The following is a 20,698-nucleotide window of genomic DNA, read 5'->3' on the forward strand; positions in this document are numbered from 1 at the left end:
TCAATCTCAGGGCGCGTTCCCATTATGTCGATACGACAGATAGTCGTGCAGTTTAAGTGTCGTGGCTTGTATATTTAAATGAAGTTATTCACATATACGTTCACGACCTTTTTAACTGTCGTGTAGTGACAATGGAAATAGTTAGAACGACAGTCGTCTGAGTCGTCACGATAAAAATGCGACGACAGATAATCGCAGCTTCAAACGATTCTGTCATGCAAACGACAAGGCGGCTGCCGTGAATAGATGAATAAAATTGTCGTCAATGATAAAATAAACGTCCACGACGCAGTCACGACAGATAGTCGTGATATGGGAACAGGCTGGACTCGACAGTCGACCAACGATAAATAAAGCTTTACGACGTAATGGGAACGCGCCCTTATGTGTCAAGGTTGACGTGCTCATGAGCCTGTACGCTATCTAATTATTCGCAACTTTAATTCAACAGTATGAAGGTTTTTGTCTCGATAAACAGGGTTCTAATTAATAAAAAAAAATATTAATAAACATAAGTAGCATGTATCCTTAGATTTTAGTTTTATTTATTTCTACCGATGTTACCTCCACATGCGAGACTCCTGAATATTACTTAAAATTTTCTTTGTAGTTAATTTTTAAGTTAAAGTTATCTGTGGTTGAAACACTAACCGCGAATAAGGTACCAATATAATAAGGTCATTGATGACGGTAATGTGTGTGTGTTTGTGCGTGTGCGTATGCGCGTGCGCGTGCGCGTGCGTGTGTAAACAAAAAAGACTTAGTGCAAAGCCAAAGCTACTATTTGCAGGGAAAGGTGAGTGAACAAAATGTTTACGGCGTTTATTGATCCCTGAAACTGGGTCAAATGTCATAAGGGAGTGTGCTTTTAGAACTGCGTGGAGGATAAAGAGTTGGCGAACTGTTAGCACTTATTGAAATCATTCCTTGAAAATACAAGTATAATTTGCACCAATAGTATCTCAAGTACCGGTACCGCAGTAACGTTAATAGTACCGGCTCCTATATCTACATATTCCTAACCTATAATATTATTTGTATTCCATTCAGACATACAATTATATAAATGTCTGTGATATTCCAAGCCCATTGGCCTAGATGTACCAAATGAACGTATGATTCTTGTGAGTTTATAGCTAATTCACTCATAGCTAAAAAAAAGAAAACTAATTAAACTACAATTGATCCATCATCTAAGTTAATCATACGCGTTGTACTCAGTTTGAGCTGTAACCGCAAAATATAAATTAAGCGCCATACTAAGCCGGCTTAATGGTCATAATTTACGAATTCACAATGTCAAGCTCAACCTAAGGGCACCCCATAGACGACCAATCGGATCACATCATTATTAAAACGTAATGGCGACTCGACGTCGTCGACGCGATCATGCGATGTTGTCAGTGTTGCCAGGTCTACAATTTTAACAGTAGATCTACTGTTTTTGGCCAACGTCTACTGTTCTACTGATAATTAACAAAAATGTACTCTTTTTTGTTGTAATCATGCCTTCTGCCCAAATTTGATAATTCAATGTATACATACCATGAAGATGCCAATTAAACCGATCTATAAGAAAGGAGCGACAAATCTGAGCTATCCAACTACCGCCCGATTACTCTTACCCCGATTTTAGCCAAAATTTTCGAAAAATGCATGTATTGTCGATTAATGGACTACTGCACAAAATTTAACATAAAAAAACCAGAACAATTCGGCTTCCAAAACGGATAATCGACTGCTGAGGCTGTTTTCAATATTGTCGATATAGTGATTAAAGCTCTTGACACAAAAAAGCACAGCACAGTATTGTTTCTGGACACGTCTCAAGCTTTCGATTTCGTAATACATGATAGATTGCTGATAAAGTTAGAGAAGTATGGTATTAGGGGCATAGCACTGAATTGGTTTATGTCATACCTACATGACAGACAGCGACGGGTGGAGTTAAACGACCTAGATAAAAAAAATTATTTTGACACATGCTGTTCGCATTATGATTTAAATAGGTTTGGTGTTCCTCAAGGAAGCATATTAGCTCCTTTATTACTTTTGCTATATATTAATGTCCTGCCATTATTATGTAAGCACAAATGTAGCATGTTTGCAGATGACATTGCGATAGTCATAAACTCAATTAATAACGACGTCAATCACTATGAAACTGAAATTAATGACACACTAAAATGCGTGGAAGATTGGCTGCACGTAAACAATCTATACGTCAATTTAGAAAAAACGAAATATGTTCAATTTGCTGTAAAAGGACGTATACCAATATATTTATATTAATTGCAATATAAACATTAACTATGATGGAAAGATTGTACAAAAGCTAGAGACAGTTAAATTTTTGGGTATATTAATAGATAAAAATCTTAGTTTTACCAAAATTGTTTATTTGCTTACCACGGCTACATCGCGTCGGTTCTACGTTATGGGTTAATTATTCGGGGTAATAGAACTTACGTTGAACGAGCATTTATAACTCAAAAAAAAATGTATATGAGCAATGTGCGGCATCGGCCCACGGGAATCTTGCAAGCTGCTGTTCGATAATGTAAATATTTTGACTTTACCTTCCATGTATATTTATAAAAATTTGTAAATTTGCCAAAAACATCTAAAATTATTTTATAAATCAATAGAAATTAATCCACAGGCAAAAAGAAACCCAGACAAACTGGTTGTTGAAAATATACCTAAAACTACACTCTACTTAAAAAGTTAATCTTACATGTGCATGAAAATTTATAATAGACTACCAATTGAAATAAAAAATCTGACATTTAAAAGAATGACAACTGAACTGTATAAATACCTAGTTAAAAAAGATATAGTGTAAATAAGTTAAGTAGTAAAAGATTACATTTTCATGCTTTTGTTTATTGGCTGAATAGATGAACTCAAATGTAATAACTACCATCGTATTCAATACAAATAAACCTTATTTCATTTCATTTCATTTTGTTCAGGCAGTGATTAACCATTAGAGCATATGCACGATGTATGTCTGTATGTTTCTCACTACTGCTAATTAAAAAACACTTTTACTCTTTTTACTGGTACCAAAAGATGCACTTTCATTTTCAGGTAATAAAACATAATATAATTATGCATTTATTGAAGATAAAATAAAATTGGATCAAGTCAGTAATTAAAGGTGACTATTACTATACCCGCCATGCAATCGATAACCTACAACAGTGATACATAGTTAGCAATTGTATTGGAATGACCGCTGTCAAACGTAACATTGAGATTCCCGCTATGGTAATAATAAGAAATACAATTTTATTATCAATTATCAAGATTGTAAAGTAACATCAAAAACATTACTCACTTTTTTGTTTGGGCAGTAATGTAATAATGAAAATGACCAATCAATGTTTGAAAGAACACGATTAAAAGTATTTGAAACTAAGTTCAGCATCTATTGTTTTTTTTCGATCTACTGCTTTGTGTATACAGTATCTTTCCACTTATTCAGATTTGACTTGGCAACACTGGATGTTGTATTAGAATCATTATTTTTCTTTTTTTATCGTTCGTCATGAACACAAACTACTAATACACACAAACTACTAATGCGTTGTCGTTCATAATCACAATCCTTGACGCATAACTATGTAAAAATTAATTAGGTGTCGTTCGTATCTATAAAATAAGACTTAACCTTTGTGTCATCTAAAAAGTTGGTTGATTCGGTTGATCGCGTGCAGGCAGCCTTAAGTCAACATAACCTTAACTTGTTCATTCGTTTATAAAACTAAAACAGTGAACTATCGTATTATTTACACGTAAAATCGTTGATTCACCGAATTTGATCGCTTTAAACATGGTAATTACTGAACCCGGTGATGCAGATAAGAAGGTACCTACTTAATAAATGTAATATATCTTGTTTTATCAGTGCACTCGCGACACTTGAAGACAGCTATTTACGCGTTTATCTAACGTGACCTTGTGGCCGCTTAGAGGTCACCTAGTGATCACTCGTAATTTCAAGCTAACATTACGTTTCTATTTGTTAACTCAGTATGAGGAAACTACGTCGCATTTGTTGTTAAGTAGATATTAGATAATCCAAATCTACAATGGTTAGGGTTCGTATCGTTTTTTATATGCCGCCATGGAGAGTTATGGAATTGTAGACAATTTCTCTAACTCCAATTTTAATAAATTTACAATCAATTGTCAATTAAGAATTCCAATTATTTTTTTTAAACTTAAAACATCTTTGGTACATATCATATTTGGAGGGAAATTCGATGACTGGTAGGGACTAGTGTTGGACACAGAAGTAATAATAATTGATTAAACAGAAATCTATAACATACACCAATTACAGGCGGAATTTCAATTCCCTTTTGAAGTGCAACAGTATTTGTATTCTTTTTTTCAGTTTGCTCAAAATTTGCCATTGAATATTTTTCCCAATAAACTCAACTTGATGAACTTTGACATCCATTATTGCTTCGTCACTGTACAATTACATAATGCTATTCTAGTTTCAAATTACGTGAATATTGTTGAAGAATGACCAAGTAATTCTGTTTGTGTGCATTCTTGAGTAGATGCTAAGGTAACTTTGCCTGCTTCGTCTGCTGCACTTGAATTATATGACAGTAGTATAGTTACAAGTACGTACTATTCTCAACCCTCAAGCTGTGTGGTTGTGTTATACCCACCAAGCCATCCCACCTTAATTTATTCTGAGGGTAAAATTACTTCAATTGGGAATTAATTTCTTATTTTTTTCCGTCATAGACATATCTTTTAGTCATAATATGTTGACAATGTAAATTACTAAGGTGCATGTTAATATAACCATCTCAGACACAGGTTTTACATTAATATCTTACTTAAGTTAACAGTCTTTATTTAATAAATAAATAACCTCTTATTACCAACAATCACTCAACAGTTTTGCTCAAGGTAGTTATTTAATCGTGAATTGCCAAGTGCAAATTGGCAGCTCGGAATGGTATTATCCAAGATGCCAATGATATTTTAAGTGTAATTGAGACGCATCTTGAGGTCATCTCACAAAAACTTTGTCACTTTTTGAGTTAAGTTTGTTTTAAGTAAGAATTGTTTCTTACAATATTCTAAGGATGGTTGCATTGATATGTTGAGAATCAAATTAGCGATGAGCGACTTTGAATGTTACTAATACTGATCATTCCAATGGGCAAATCGTTCGCCAAAGTCAAATCCAAGCACAATTTAATTCAATACCGAATGCCAATGCCATTCGGTCGGGTGCACAAGTCGAATGATCATTATATCAGAACACCCCATTCATCATATCCATACCAAAACATCCCTGTCCCCGTCATATTTACTGTATTTACCATTATGTCAGAGAGGGCTAGGTGATCACGAGCAGAAATAGTCTACGGAATCTATGGATTAGTACAACTAATGAGTAAAGAATGATCATTCAATTTATTCGAATATGAAAATTAGTAAGTTACTAATTTGACATTCGAATGACAGGATTAGCGATTCCTAACGAGTCGAATAACGAAATTATTCACAATCGCGCATCGCTTACTTATAGTATAATCTTGAATTTCACTTAGTTTGAGTTACAAACACCACAAATAATAAATATTGTCTAATTTTTTTTTCTTGTTTTTTAGTGTTGTCGTTTCAATCAGTTTAAAACTATAAGCAAATGCGTGGGATAGTAAATTTTACATGTCGAGCGTGTCCTCCACTGAGGGTATCAATTCTTTAAACGGTGTCATCTGTATTGGAACAATAAGTCTTACCGCTTGAGCCTCATTTCATAGCATCGCGTTGTCAGCTTAGGTGCCAGACTGTTAGGGTGTTTTTCTAGCCTATTAAAATATTTGAAATAAATATTATCAATGGTAAATGTGAATTTTACATTTACAAAATTATAATTGCTTACGAGGGAAGTTGTAAGCAATTCTAGATGTATGTAATATCTTTTGAGTATATGATTATGTGAGATTATTAACTGTCGGTAGACGAAGAAACTTACATTGCCAACATATTATGCATTATTAAGAATTGTTAGACCAACTTTATTCAATGTTAAAGTTAAATATTTCAAAAATTAACACATCTCTATGGGTCTTATCTTTTTTAATAAATACCTTATTCTTTCATTTCAATAGGTACTAACTTTGACATAATTATGTGTATATATGTGTTCAGCTTAAAAGAACTCTTTCAGAAAATAACTGGTTGTTTCTGTCAATTTCTAGTACTACGGACCTTTTGAAATTTCTTACAGCCAAAAAGTTTCTTATCCCATAAAAAAAGCATTTCATGGCTATTTCAACAGTTCTGTAGAACTAATAATAGAGGTATCAACTATAGTATAAGGGTCTAACTAAAAGTAAACAAACTTCAGCTGTCATTTGGTTAGCCGTGAAATACATTATTTAGGGTCGTATTCTAGCACTCTACTCAATGCTCAAGTCAGGATTGCAATGGAAACACAAGCACTGGAAATACGACCCTAATGGCAGATACTTGTGTATGATTTCGTGTGCTTTAAACCATACTCAAATCCTGACTTGCTAGAATACGACCCTTAGTAGTGAGTTTCATAGGTCGTATTACTGTTGGACTCTCTAATTTGGTCATCTTTTTAATGGCTGGATTTTAGGTTGTTTATCGTAGGAAAGTTGTGATACGTGTTATCAAAAATCTTTATTTCAATATTATGTGTATATCATATAAATAGGTAGTTCGAGATGTTGTCTCTTGTCTGCCTCATAAAATACTTCAATCCGGTTTGTTTACGTTTAGTTAAACAACTAAACCTTTGTCGTATAGGATGCCCGCTAACATAGCTTATTAATTGAGTTTTAAGTTTTATGCTGAAGCTAAATTGCTAACTTGATTCCAGGCTAATGAGTACCGGCTTAGACCAGTGGTAAGCGCAACACTTTGATATGACATTTTAGTTGAAAACTTAACAATTAAACTTAAAATTATTTTCTATCTATTCTTGCATAACATTGGGCAATAATCTTAGCGCGCACATTTTAGAAGCTTTTTTGTACTCTGACGACATATATATATATTACTATGTATGATGGCTATAGAACCATCAGCTTAAAAAGGTAACAGATAATTAAGAACCTCAAAATGTAATATAATAACACATAAGCCGTAAATTAATTCGTATGAAAACTGTAACCAAAAAACCCGCCATTTTTTTCTTTACTTGTATACAAAATGTTAGCTTTTTTTGATCAGTAGAGGCGCTGCGCAATTCGTAAATTTTTTAAAATTTAATACTGACGAATGCTTGGCTCATCTCACGTTGTTTATGTAACGTTTGAGGGAAAAAATGGGTTTTTATAGCGACAGTTTTTACACGAATTAATTTTTAGTTTAGGCAATTATTAGAATAGAATAGACATTTATTGCAACGCCACAACACGTAGATACAAAATAAAATTATCATAGTAATTATTGATAACACAAAACAAAAACATAAAATAAGACAAAACTGACAAAAAGCAAAAAACGTATATCAACTACAAATTTGGTAGGTACTGTCATTTGTGCGGTTGTGGCATACGAAAAAGAACTTCGTTCAGCATAAGCCTTTTGAGCTTACAATAAAAGCTTAACTACTAGAAAGTAAAACTAGGATTTTAAAATTATATGAATAAACTTGGGTCCCCGCGGCGCGGTGCCCAAGATGCTGGCAGCGTTCCCCTTTGTATTTCTATGCTTATACTAGTTTCTTAATTAGTTGTTACTGATGACATAATTAAGCGCCGCCGTCTGTCTTTTTATGAATTGTAGCCGCGGTCACCATCGACAATTGTCACCATAAACTAATGATAAAGGAACGGTTCACACAACACATTAGCCTTAACGCTTCGTTAACTTCGAATCACACATGAGAACAAGAGCCAGTTCTGTGTGTCAGAGTATTACTAAAATGTGGCGACAAAATTTTATTTCCTTAATAAGTAATATTTGGTTTATTTTGAAATATACGTGCCTAAATGTTTTACTTGGAGTTCCGTGTGTTAATGCAAGAATAAATTTAGCTAAACGATTTTGAAATGCATTTTTTTGCATGTATTACTAACAACTGAAGCATGCTTTTACATAGATATTTACAATTATTCTTGTTCTGCTTGGTTAGTCTCCTTACGCTCCGCGTACATCATAATGACCTAGTGTGTGACCTTGACACGTTACCAATCAGTAATCAGGTTGCAGTGATTTACGCAGGGTGGTTTTGGTACACTGATGACTGATGTTGACTGGTTTCATGGTGGTCTCAATCCATTTCCTCCTCATCCATTGTAACATTTTTTTTAGATTAGCGGGTAGATGAATAAATTGATGTCAGGGCTCGTTATGACGTTATCTAGTGCGCGTGCGAGTTTGCGGTATGTGGTGTAAGGGGCAATTATCAATTGATCCTAAACTAGAGATGTCACTACATTTCTTTAAGAACTATATTATTATGTAATAACCTCTCGCACGTAGATTTCCATTGGGGTAGGCAAGGAGCATCGATCGCCACGTAGCACGATGATCCAGTGATCGGAATACTTCGGTACAATGAATTGAGGGAGTTAATAACTAAACAAAAGAATAAAATGGACATTCCCTTCTACAAATACCGGGACTTCTCGTAAATGATTATATTTGAATACGTATTATTTATTGAAATTTGGGTACATTGGCGACAAATTAATTACAAAGGCTACAAATTATTGTGTCAAAAAATAATACTGTATTTCTACAGGTACTTACGTATTTAAATACTTTAGCAATTAAAAAAAACGTGAGACAACCTACATGTTTAGAAAATAAACTGTAAAAAAGAAATTTCATACGCATTGACGACGAAATGGCTATGTGCATACTAAGAAAACGTTCAATGTTTAGGTAGATTTACTCCCTCAATGCCTATCATGATAAACCTCTCTTGCCTCTCTTACATTCACCATTTTTTTCATACAGGCCTTCTTATTCTTTTCACTACGCACCCCGACACGCTATGATGGCCGTTTTGACAGATTATGAGGTCAAATCTTAGACTATATTTTTTCCATCCTCTAAGGGTCAAAACTCAATTCATTATCAAAAAAAATATAATAAAATGCGAATCGCATCTATAAGTTCTGATCAAAAAGTTTTAATAAAACGAAAATAAAATGTTTACTTAATATATCGTCTTTTCGAAACTGCTTCGTTTTGCATCGAGCTTTAACGCGAGTTTGCCGGAGGTAGAAGTTGTACTGGACAGCGATCCCATAAGCGACAATCGTATTAGACTTCATTTAAAAAAATTTCAAACAACAAATGCTGACTTGTGTCGTAAAATTATACATCCATAAATTGTACTGCACGTCACTATTGACACCGATGTACAGCAATTAGCTCCTTCAACGTAGTTATGAATTAATACGAAACTTGATGAGCGGACAAACGTCAAAACGGCCATCAAAGCGTGCCGGAAAAGTTACTAGAAAATAAATTTAAAAAGTCACCTACGGAATAATAGTAATATCATATAACATTTTAGAGGAACACTAAAGAATGATAACAAAGTTTACATACGAACTACTGACCACATATCCAGATCATCTAATCGAAATCAAAAGATTGAAGAACTTATTTTTTCTAATTAAACGATCGAATTACTTCGTGATTTTTCGTCGAGTTGGGGATGTAATGTTGACTCCGATTTCCTCTGTTACATACATTGACTTACAAATAAATGGACGACGGGTCTAATACAAAAACCACGAAAAAAATGTCCCAAGTCAACCTATTTAAACGTAGTCATCGCAGTACTGTCTAATTTTGCTTGCTGCGCTATCAGTCGAACAAACGAAGACTAAAGCGTGAATGACGCTCTGTATAGGATTTTAACGCCCTATAAGTTCGGACACTTTTTAGCGCGGACCCGACGTCTATATAATTGTAAGTCAATGGTTACATAACTTTTTTTTAGATTTAATGTCCCGTTTGCCAGATCTTTAAGTTGTTGATTGAATAGTTTGTTTTGAATAGTTTCTATAATGTGTTTCACAAATCTGTAACTTCTGAACGCTTCTTATTTTTTCTTACATAACTCAATTTTTATTCTTTTGAAGGGTAGTCAAATTTTAAAATGGAAATATGATTTTGAATGCAGTGTTTGGCTAAAAATAATGATAATGCGACGTATGGTACCATTCAAGTCAGCAACAAATGTAATGAAAAAGACAAAATTGTGAAACAGACTGCGTTTTTTGGAGCAATTTTCAACCGACTTTTGAAGTTGCTAATTCTGTGTAATGTTGTCCGTAAATATTCCACCGGCCAGTGGCTATAGGTAAATAGATATTACAATATTTTTCCTTTTTTTTCCTTTTAAGTTGCGACTTTTTCCTTCACATCGGCTAAAAAAGAATCTGAAATAAAGCCAGCGTCCCTGCCAAGCAAAATGAACCGTATTAGTACGGGGAAAAAATTAATTCGAGCTGAGATAGACTCTGAAGAATATTATGGCTATTTGTTAATTTAATGTGAATGTTATCATTGCTACGTATGGTTACATAAAAAGTGATGTCCGCTTAAGTTATGGTTCAGGGACCCATAGTTCAGAGACCCTCCGATAAGCTATCAGGGACTCGTAAAGATCGTAGGCGACCTATAAACGACATTGCACCCATCCCGTGTGTCAGTTGCCTCCTTGCTGCGCGTTGTGTGGTTGTACGCCATAACGTTACGAGTTCCGAATGAGAGTGTCGGTTTTAAGTAGCAAGAGAATTTTTGTGTGTGTGTCTCAATCATGGATATGCTTAGCAAGGTATGGGGACGGCTATTGTTTTGCAATTTCCTGTGCTATTTCTTTTTTCTACTCTTTTAATCTGTCAATTATAATTTCATAAACTATATCACAAAGGCGCTCCTTTTAGTTATGTATCAAAATTCTATTGTCTACGGTAGTATCTACAGAACTGAAGTTGTTTTTTCTTGTTTATCTTGACTATTAACGGTAAGCGTTTTAGCCACTTACAAACTGTTTTGACTAACTTGTTTTTAAAACGGGGAGACTTATAGTGTCGTGGAATGTGATTTGGGAACGAGATTTGAAAGTTGGAGAAAAAGTGAAAAAGGGACCGGGAGACAGGAATTATGAGATCTAAATAAACAAATGGTATAAATATAGAATAAATATTATATATATTATTATTGCAGCAGTTAAATTTTTATATTATTTTCTAAAATAATATTAGTATTCGACAACAATAAAAGATGGATGGAAGACGGAAGAGGTACATGGGATTGGATAAGAGAAGAACGATCAAATTTTGGACGAACAAGTCTTGCGCCTGCTGGTAAGCGACACGTCTATCCATAACAGCTGCAGAGTCACTCAGAGCTTTTAATCGCATAGATCTGGGCACTGCCACTGTGTCCTTGACCCTGAGGAGCTCTACTGTTACTAATGTGAACCTAGATACCTAGAACCTAGATAGTAATCTATGTGAGCATTACTGCGTTCCGGTTTTGAAGGGTATTATGGGTGCTGGTGAAATTACATGCACATGAGACTTGTCAACTTATGTCTCAGGGTGACGGGCGCAGTGGCAGCGTCTCCCAGATCTTCGCGATTTAAAGCTGTGAGTAGCACTACAACTGTCAGGGATAGGAGTGTCGCGTACAACCAGGCGCAAACAACTTGTTAAAAAAATCTGATGCTCAATAAAAATACACGTTGAAATATCTATATTTTAATTATTATAATTTCGCATTATCTATTCAAAAATATTGACACATCGTAAACTACTATAATCCAAATCCGAATGTTTCAATATCGCATAGATAGCGTTTTACAACGAAAAATCGCGTATCATGATTACTTCCTGGTGATGACTTGCTTTAAAAACAGAAAACATACAAATAATGACGACGACGGTATGTAGGTACTGACTTTTTGGGTGATTTGCGTAGATCCGTTAAATGATGACCAAATAATATTGAAATATGATAGTTAGACTTAATTTATATTGCCGCAGAACAGATGCGAGTTTCTGTAACGAAATTGTAGCATAATGAACTTCATGTGAATTGTGAAGCGTACAAATTGTTAACTGGAACCGAATTGGAATGATTGAATTGAAATGATTTTTAGGGTTTTCACTCAGACTGTTTTACAGTTACCACAATTTCAATATTCTTCTCCGGAATTCAATTGGCTGTTGATAATATACTCATTTCGAAGTCATATCTCGACACCTCCAATGAACACTACGCCATCTTTATTTTTTGGTCGTCTTCTGTTATTTTTGTAAACAGCCATATTTATTTGCCTTAGTAAATAAATGTGGCGGTTTAATATAAAGATAATCTTATCCCTCCCCGAATTCTGTGAAAAAAGAAACAAGAACAAAAAAAAACGAATTTTGTAAAAAAAAAGAATAATAATAATAATAATTAATAAATTAATTAATTTTTTAGGCCTTGGGAGAGGCGAGAGTTTAAAATAAATACGAAAATAATAATAATAACGCACACACTCAACATAGCCCCGCACTAGGGAAACCCTGTGTCGCGGGTGCCATGGACACACACATAGACAACCACAAATTACACCCAAACTCACGAGAGAAATAAATGTAGGCCATACAAATATTTCTCCCGGCCCGGGAATCGAACCCGGGGACCTCTGCGTGGCAATCCGGTATGGTAACCGTTCGGCCACGGAGACAGTTAAAAAACCAAATAAAAACAGAACAGGTCCAAAAATTAAGTTGGCTTAGTGTTCATTGGAGGTATCGATCTGTGATGAATCTGTTCAATAGAAGGTTCAAATCACCTAAAAACAACATTAGGACTAGCAGTAATTAATTATGTATATAACAGTGCCATCGCTGATGTTTTTTTATTTGAAGAGAGAAATTGCAAACATTCGGGATTCAGTAACAATTCTAGTTCAGATTCTGAAGTTCAGAATCGGAAATAAATGAGCGATGAAATAAGTAGTAAAATATTATAAAATAAAATATTACAATTTGGTCTCTTTTCATCTACCATTACCTATCATCATCTAGCAGTAAATATTATTGGATTCAAAAGCTTAATTTATGTTGTTTTGTTGTTATTTACCTACATTGTTAGTTTCTTTCTTTTACACAAAAAACTCAATTCAAAGATAATATAATATGATCTGCTAACTCGACTTGTAACTTGGTTGGAAGAGAACATAAAAACAGTAATCAGAAAAATCCGCCATTTCTTCTTTTTTTTTTTTCAAAAAATGTTTGACAAAAAATATTGCTTCTCAAAAATAGAATTATGAAGTAAAAGTTGTACAGTTAATGTATAGACATTCACAAAAAATATTAAACAATAAAATGTAATGCGTTGTTTTTTGCCTCTTATGCATACCAATTTCCCCACACGCACGTTCTCAGGAATATTCCTTTACATAGGAATTTATTACATGGAAATTCATATTTGTCAGTATATTGAACTCTGATTTTCATTTATATGTATAATCACGCCTGTTTCACACTAGGAGAGGGACAATGAATCTCTAGTCGCTACATTCTTGACAAACCTCTTTCGCATCAGTCTTCTCTTTGTACATAGGTTCTATTTTTAACTATTCATGTACTCAATTAGCCTATTGCCGCCTTTTCAATTGACAGTCAAGGCCGATTAGCGCTTTAAGCAATCAAAAAAATCATGAAAATCTCATTTGTAGATTTTTCTTCGATTATACAAACCAGCAAAAAGCCAAACATTCCAATAGATCTGAACCAGGGGGTCTACTTTTGTTCTCCGTCCAACATCTCCGTCCTCCTTCTTGACTGCGCCACCGGATAGAAGGGCGAGCTGAAGTCTCTTAATTTTTACGTTGATAAAATTACTGCACATGCTTTAAAATCAGTTGTGACCTTGCAGCCATGTTTGGTACTGTGCTAATCTTTTGGTCGCCTGCGCTCGTTATGACATAAAAATGTGCCGTCACGGTGCTCGCCATGTTCGCTATTGTGATAAAATTTTGAAATTTATTCGATAATAGCTTTATCGACGCGACATTGTACGGGGGTAGTTTGCGAAAGGCTCGCAAACTGCACACGAGCACTACGTTGTACGATCTGTTCGCGTCCCGTTCGCGCGCCACATATAATAACACGTATTTAATTGCACGCATGCAGCGCGCGTGCAATTTGCGAGCAGCGCAGATACAGCGCGTTTGTGGCGTATTCACCAAATCTGTACGCACCCTAACACAGCGTCACCATTTACGATGGAGGACGTATCCACGATACTACTTTGTGTACTACATTACGTTTACATACTTTATCTTTACATTTAATGGTCCACGTGGAAAATAATATCACGACGCAAATGTGAGTAATTACAAGTAGGTAAAGATCGTAAATCGGCGTGGCATATATTTTTCAGGTGTTTAATAAAAGCACTATTCGATTTTATTGAAATGAATTAAACGACCTCTGATCTTTTTAAGGACCTCAACCTTCTTAACTCGCTGTGCAACGTATGCCGTCATAATTGTTTCCATAACTGCCAGTCATGTCTACAAAACCATGAGATAGAAACCGTCACGTCATCATATGACGTCATACTAGCTGCTAAGTACGTGTTATCGTTATCTATCACTCGTAACTAGTATATGAGCTGACATTGGCGCACGAACACCGTTATTTCGCGTGGCTCACCTGTAAATTAAAGTTTTTAAAATTACATCGTACAATGTCATAAAATTGCTATACACTTGGAAATAGAATACGTTAATCTTACTAAACGTAATAAATGTATATCTGCATACAGTAGCTGTAAATTATTTCATATATTGAATTTAAACTGTTTTTAACTTGCTTATCGGAGAGCTCGCGAGTGATTACAGCAACGTTCTGTGGTGGTTAAATTAATAATGATCGCACAAGAAACTACGGAATTCGTAAAGCGCTGGGTTCGTATTAACGTACATACTCGTAGCCCCTGACTAGGGAACCCTATATCGCAGGTGCTATGAACACACATGCATAGACAACCACAAATGGCACCCAAACTCGCAAGAGAAATAAATGAAGGGTTAACATATAACAAATACAAATATTTCTCCCGCCTCAGGGGGTCTAATCCTGTTTTCCGTCGGACGTAATACGCGACCTTAATAAGTAATACTCGACCTTAGTAAATAATACTCGACCAAGTCAAAAAATATGTCCAGTATGAAACTTCATTCACATAATGCGCCGGATGTCGGACTTAGGACGGGAGTAGACTCCCAGAATCGAACCCGGGGTCTCTGCGTGGCAGTACATGGTAACCGTTCGGAGGCAGTTCAGATTTATATAGCTAACGTTTTTAAACTACGTGACAATACTGCTATACTATGACATACCGCGCAGTGTTCGCGTATGAGTGTGGTGATATTTATTTTGACAGAAAGTCTGACAATTAGGGTTTTCACGTAATTAAAAATATGTATATATATCTCATCCTTATTGCCCTGTTATATGTTAACCCTTAGATTTTCAATATTTTTTTAAGTAAAATAGAAAATGGTTTATAACTGTATAATTTAAAGCAAATGTGATGTTTGTACGCAAACATCCATTAACCTGGTTAATGGATATTTGCGTTTGATTTTATGATTATTGACATTATTTGAACTTATTTGTACGTTTAATCCTTAAGACCAAAAGAAAAAAGGTTTTTATAATAAATCACCCAAAAAGTGCCATTGAAATTCTGAAAATGAAATTCACCCGAAAAATTATGGCTGAATATTTTGAATAGTTTTTTTTTTTCAATCACCCTACACTCTTACCTTTGAGACATAAAACGATATCGTATGCGCTAAAATAATAATAGATTTATGTAATATCTAGTATTATCAGAGCCTGTAGTGGAGATGAGGTCTTTGAAATAAATTTGTGGAATAAAGTTGAGTGATAGGGTGAAGAATACAATACGTGAAAGATGTAGAAAGAGGATGTGACGACTGGAATAGATAATGGAATGTTGAACGGATGGATGTAAGAAGAATTATCAACCAGATTTATGATGCGAATGTGAATGGAAGGATTTTAAGAGGACGTCACAGAAGGACTTGCATTGACCAGATCGGGGATGTCCTCAACAAGACTGGGAACCGAAGTTACAAAATTAAAAGAAGTTGTATGAAAGGGGTAGTTGATGTATGTGAGTCTCGAAAGTCAGGATAGAGTAAGGTGGTGTTCCGTGGTCCTGTGGGACAAGGGCGTGAGCTTATGTGCTTGTCACAGCCATAGTTCAACGTGAGCTGTCCCATTATTTCAATTCAATAAAGTTTATTTCATCATATTTTTTGTTTTCTTTCTGAAGGTTGTTTTCTAACGATATTAGTATTTTTCCAATACTGAACGAGCTCGTAAACAATTAAACAGTGACCCTGAAGCGATGTTCGCCGAGGTCGATACAGGACTACGTATATTACGTCAATAGGTATTACGGAATGTACACTTCTGTACGAAATTCAATAAGTATGTAGATAGCCCTCAATTAATTTTATTATTTTCTTTCCTGTAACACTAAGGTTGCCTGGACAAGATTGCTATTTAGCAATAAGGCCGCCTGTTGTGCCTGTCTTTTTTAAATTATGTATTTGTCCCAGTGTGCAATAAAGAATATTTGTGTTCTAATGTATTGTATAAGTAACTTGTAACAGAGTTATTCCTTTACTGATTCTAAAATAAATGGAAAATTTACTCAGGCTGTCAATTTGTATTTTGTGAAGAGCACAAAATCTGGAAATTCTGGATTAAAAACAAATTTGTAAAATGATATTCAATAAAAATCCTAATTACAATTATGAAAGCGACTTCTCCTGAATTAAATTGTAATAAGGGAACAGCTCATGTTCAACTAAGGCTCTGCTCCATACAAACATTTGGTCTAAAGGCACAAAGTTAATCCAAAACTGAATTAATCAAATTAAAACTTAATTTATTTCTGACAGATACAGTCCATAATTTTATAATAGTTACACAATTATGTATGGGGTCCCATCAGGGTCTACCAATATTAAAAACAAAAAAATAAATAAAAACAGTCCACAAATTAAAAAAATTAATGCCCTGAGGCGTAAATTATTTATTCTGATATTGGGAACTTTTTCTCAGTTTTACTACTTTCTCGCATGACATATTTGAATAAGGAATTACCTATACTTTATTTTTTATAATAAAGTCTTAGAATAATAACGCATAGAATGATAGTTTCATATCAAACGAACTGTCACAAGTGAGGCAAAAATCAAATTAATGTAGTTTTAGTAGTAGATTAATTTTCGGTTTTAGTGAATATTTGTATAAAAATACAAGTTGAAACGCGTTACTTCCTTGTGGAATGTGATGTTAGTCAGATTTTATGTTTGTCTGACGTATTTTTACACTCATTTACCGCACATTTCGTCATTTTTAGCTACAATTCTTGAGCTGTTCGCGGTGCAAGTTGACCTTGAGCACTTAAGGCCCGCCCGCTCGTGTAGGCCCTTTTGGCGCGCTTCAATTTGCCTCACTTAGCATGTGCGGACTAGGTTTCTACGCGTTATTATTCTAAGAATAAAGTAAAGATAATCTCTTATTGCATATCGGTCTAGTCAGTAGATCTGATATTATGTAAACTAACCTAATGTGGATCAATATATACGTAGGTATTGGAAATCTCTTTTTAACGGTTAGATGTCATTCAACATTAAGAAACTGACAGTTGTAGATATCAATCCGGTTACATCATTGACTTACAATTATATGGACGTCGGGTCCGCGCTAAAAAGTGTCCGCACTTGTAAGGCGCTAAAATCGTATACAGAGCGCCAAACTCCGCTTTAGTCTTCATTTGTTCGACTGACAGCGCGATACTGCGATGACATTACAATTTAAATTTCGAATAGGTTGACTTGAGACATTTTTTTCGTGGTTTTTGTATTAGACCCGTCGTCCATTTATTTGTAAGTCAATGGGTTACATACTAATAATTAGTCATTTCGATTGCATTTAAACAGGATTTTATTTTGAGACTGGGCATTATCACATTATGTCGTAACGTTTTATTAATGATTGACGTCTGTCGCGTCTAACCTGTTCCCATGTCGTAACTGTGTTATGGACTTTTATTTTGTCATTGTACGATTGTCGTGTCTAGCTGTTCCCACTAGATCCAGACGACAATTTATCGGTTCACGGCAGCCGCCTTGTCGTTCGCACGACAGACTTGTCACATTTTTATCGTGACATATTATTTATCGTCAGAGGATTGTCGTGCTAGCTCTTCCCATTGTCACAACAGTCTGTCGCCGTAACGTCAAAAGTCGTGAACGACAGTTAATCGTGTTGTTCAATGTGTGAACAACTTCATTTAAATATACAAGCTACGACATGTGTTGAGTGTGTGCGTTATTATTATTATTTTATTCCAACTTGTAATTATAACTTTTTATAGAAACTAAAGAATTATTTTCGCCATTGTTCTTTCGGTTATTCAATTTGAATATGAATTAATATTCAATGAAAGCACGCAAATTTTAAGTTAGGAACAACATTATTATTCCATTAGCATTACGAGTAATGATCAATAAGTTTGTGTTTGCGAGTCAATCTGACATAGCACTTGCTTACGTTACTTAAATAAGTAATTAGCTATCAGAGATTGGAACCGGCAAAGTATATTATTTATCTAAACTTCAAACACAGAATGGACAATACCTCCCTCTCGTTTTGTAGTTCTTTATTATTGATATTTAATTAACAGGAAAGCTCCTTGTGGAAGAGTTCGTCCAGAGAAGTACTGTCACCTTACTTATTACTGCTGCCAAGTAGTAACATGAGCATTACTGCGTTCGGGTTTTGTAAGGTAAAGAGTGCTGGTGAAATTACAGGCCCACATTGGGACTTATCACCTTATGTCTGAGAGTGAAGGCGGCAGTGACAGTGCCCCTCAGATCTTTGCGATTTAAAGCTCTAAATGGCATTGCAACTGTTATGGACAGGCGTGTCGCTTAACATCAGGCGTATACGACTTCGTGTCGTCACTTGGTGTCATAGACAAAAAGCAATTATTTTCCTTCTGTTACTTTAGGAGAATAGTTTTGACAACCTCGTTGTATTATGGTTGCTGGGTGACGATTCCTGGGTGGGATCAATTTAAGATTTATAGTTCTCTAAATTCTCCTTTCTACCATAACACTTCCCGCCAAGGGAGTAGAGTCCATCCCCACGTCTTATTGTAAGAATCTCGTTCATTTCTTCCTCGAACCTGCAAGATGTGGAATGTTTTTCCATCTGAAGCATTTTCTTTTCGCTATGACATGGGGTTTTTCAAAAAGCATGTCAACAGGCTCTCAAATTCTGGCAATGCATAGACAGTCCATCTGATGTTGCAAATGTCCATGGGCGACGATGACCACCTCCCATCAAGTGACTCGTTAGCTCGTTTGCCACATCTTTACATAAAATTGTTTCCAGTCTGGGTGGGCAGTGAATTGCTGCTGCTCTGGTACTCACAGTGCAGGGAAATTTCTTAACTTGGCACCAAGCAATTATTGTGATGTGTGGTACATGATTATTTTTATTATTTGAGAGAAAGGTATAATTCACTCTTGAACTATTGTTAAATATACTATGTCTACTTCGACCTATTGTAATAACATATGGCATGCTTAATCCGTCCATGTCCCTAAAGCCGGATTTTCACTATACGAGTTCTGTCGTACCGAGTCCATTCGGATGACTACTTGGACGCTACTCGTCTCGTGTAGACACGTGCTTCGAGCGCACTCGCCACTCGGACGTCTTCCGATCCGAACAAACTCGGACGCGGTTCTATCCTTACGCGTATACTCGGATCATTTTATGAAAACTTGTAAGGTGTAAACCGAAATCCGAGTGAACTACTATACGATCTAGCTCGTACGAGCGCAAACGCTACGAGAGCGCTCGTGTAGTGAAAACCCGGCTTAACGATTGTTGTAAAAAAAGTATTATTAATTTTTTTTTGGCAAATTTAGAACTGCACGTTAAAGACAAGATATGACTCTTAGACGTTACAGTGACGGAATAAAGTCGACTAAGGACTACATCATTGAGATTAAACAATGTATATGCTTAGATTCGCAGCCACCAGCGCACGCCGTCCGGATCGCGCGATTTCAAGGAAGCAACTAAACGCGATGCGCTTGCAAGGCTTGAGGTGGAGCTCGAGCGGCTGCTCGCAACAGTGCCAGAAGCCAGGCGGGGTGCCGTCGAAAAGGAGTACAGGGGTTTCAAACAGCTGTTCTCGCGGTTTCTAGCTGAACGTGAGTATCAGTTCCACGAGCGCTATCCAATGCAATCTAGTTCCCAAATGTATAGTTGTATAATTTTAATTAAATATTATAAACATCATCACCTTATTTAAGAGCGAGATCTTGTCGGTGTAGCCTCCTCCACTCCTCACGGTTCATAGCCAAACTTTGACCTCTTTATGGCTGTTCACTTTGATCTTTATTTTTTGTTTGTTCACGAATTCGTCATTACGCAACAAATGTCCAAATATTTTCCCCCTTCTACTCTCTATTGAATTTGAAAGACTTCTCCCCAACCATTTCCAAAATTTTCTCATTTGATCTCTTTTCAATCCATTTTATTTCGACTCATCCGAAGAACAGAGTCCGATGTGATTATAT

General features: G+C 35.5%; 1 long non-coding RNA gene across 1 annotated transcript; it reads left to right on the forward strand.

The window, feature by feature from the left end:
- Positions 1 to 3,849: 3,849 nt before the first annotated feature.
- LOC113232340 lies at positions 3,850 to 20,318 on the forward strand. Its single transcript, XR_003310614.1, has 3 exons — positions 3,850 to 3,874; positions 6,893 to 6,919; positions 20,143 to 20,318. It is a non-coding gene; the product is annotated as an uncharacterized LOC113232340 (long non-coding RNA).
- Positions 20,319 to 20,698: the final 380 nt, after the last annotated feature.

This window comes from Hyposmocoma kahamanoa, unplaced genomic scaffold, assembly GCF_003589595.1.
Source record: "Hyposmocoma kahamanoa isolate Upper Pololo Valley unplaced genomic scaffold, ASM358959v1 73982, whole genome shotgun sequence".
NCBI classification, from domain to species: domain Eukaryota; kingdom Metazoa; phylum Arthropoda; class Insecta; order Lepidoptera; family Cosmopterigidae; genus Hyposmocoma; species Hyposmocoma kahamanoa.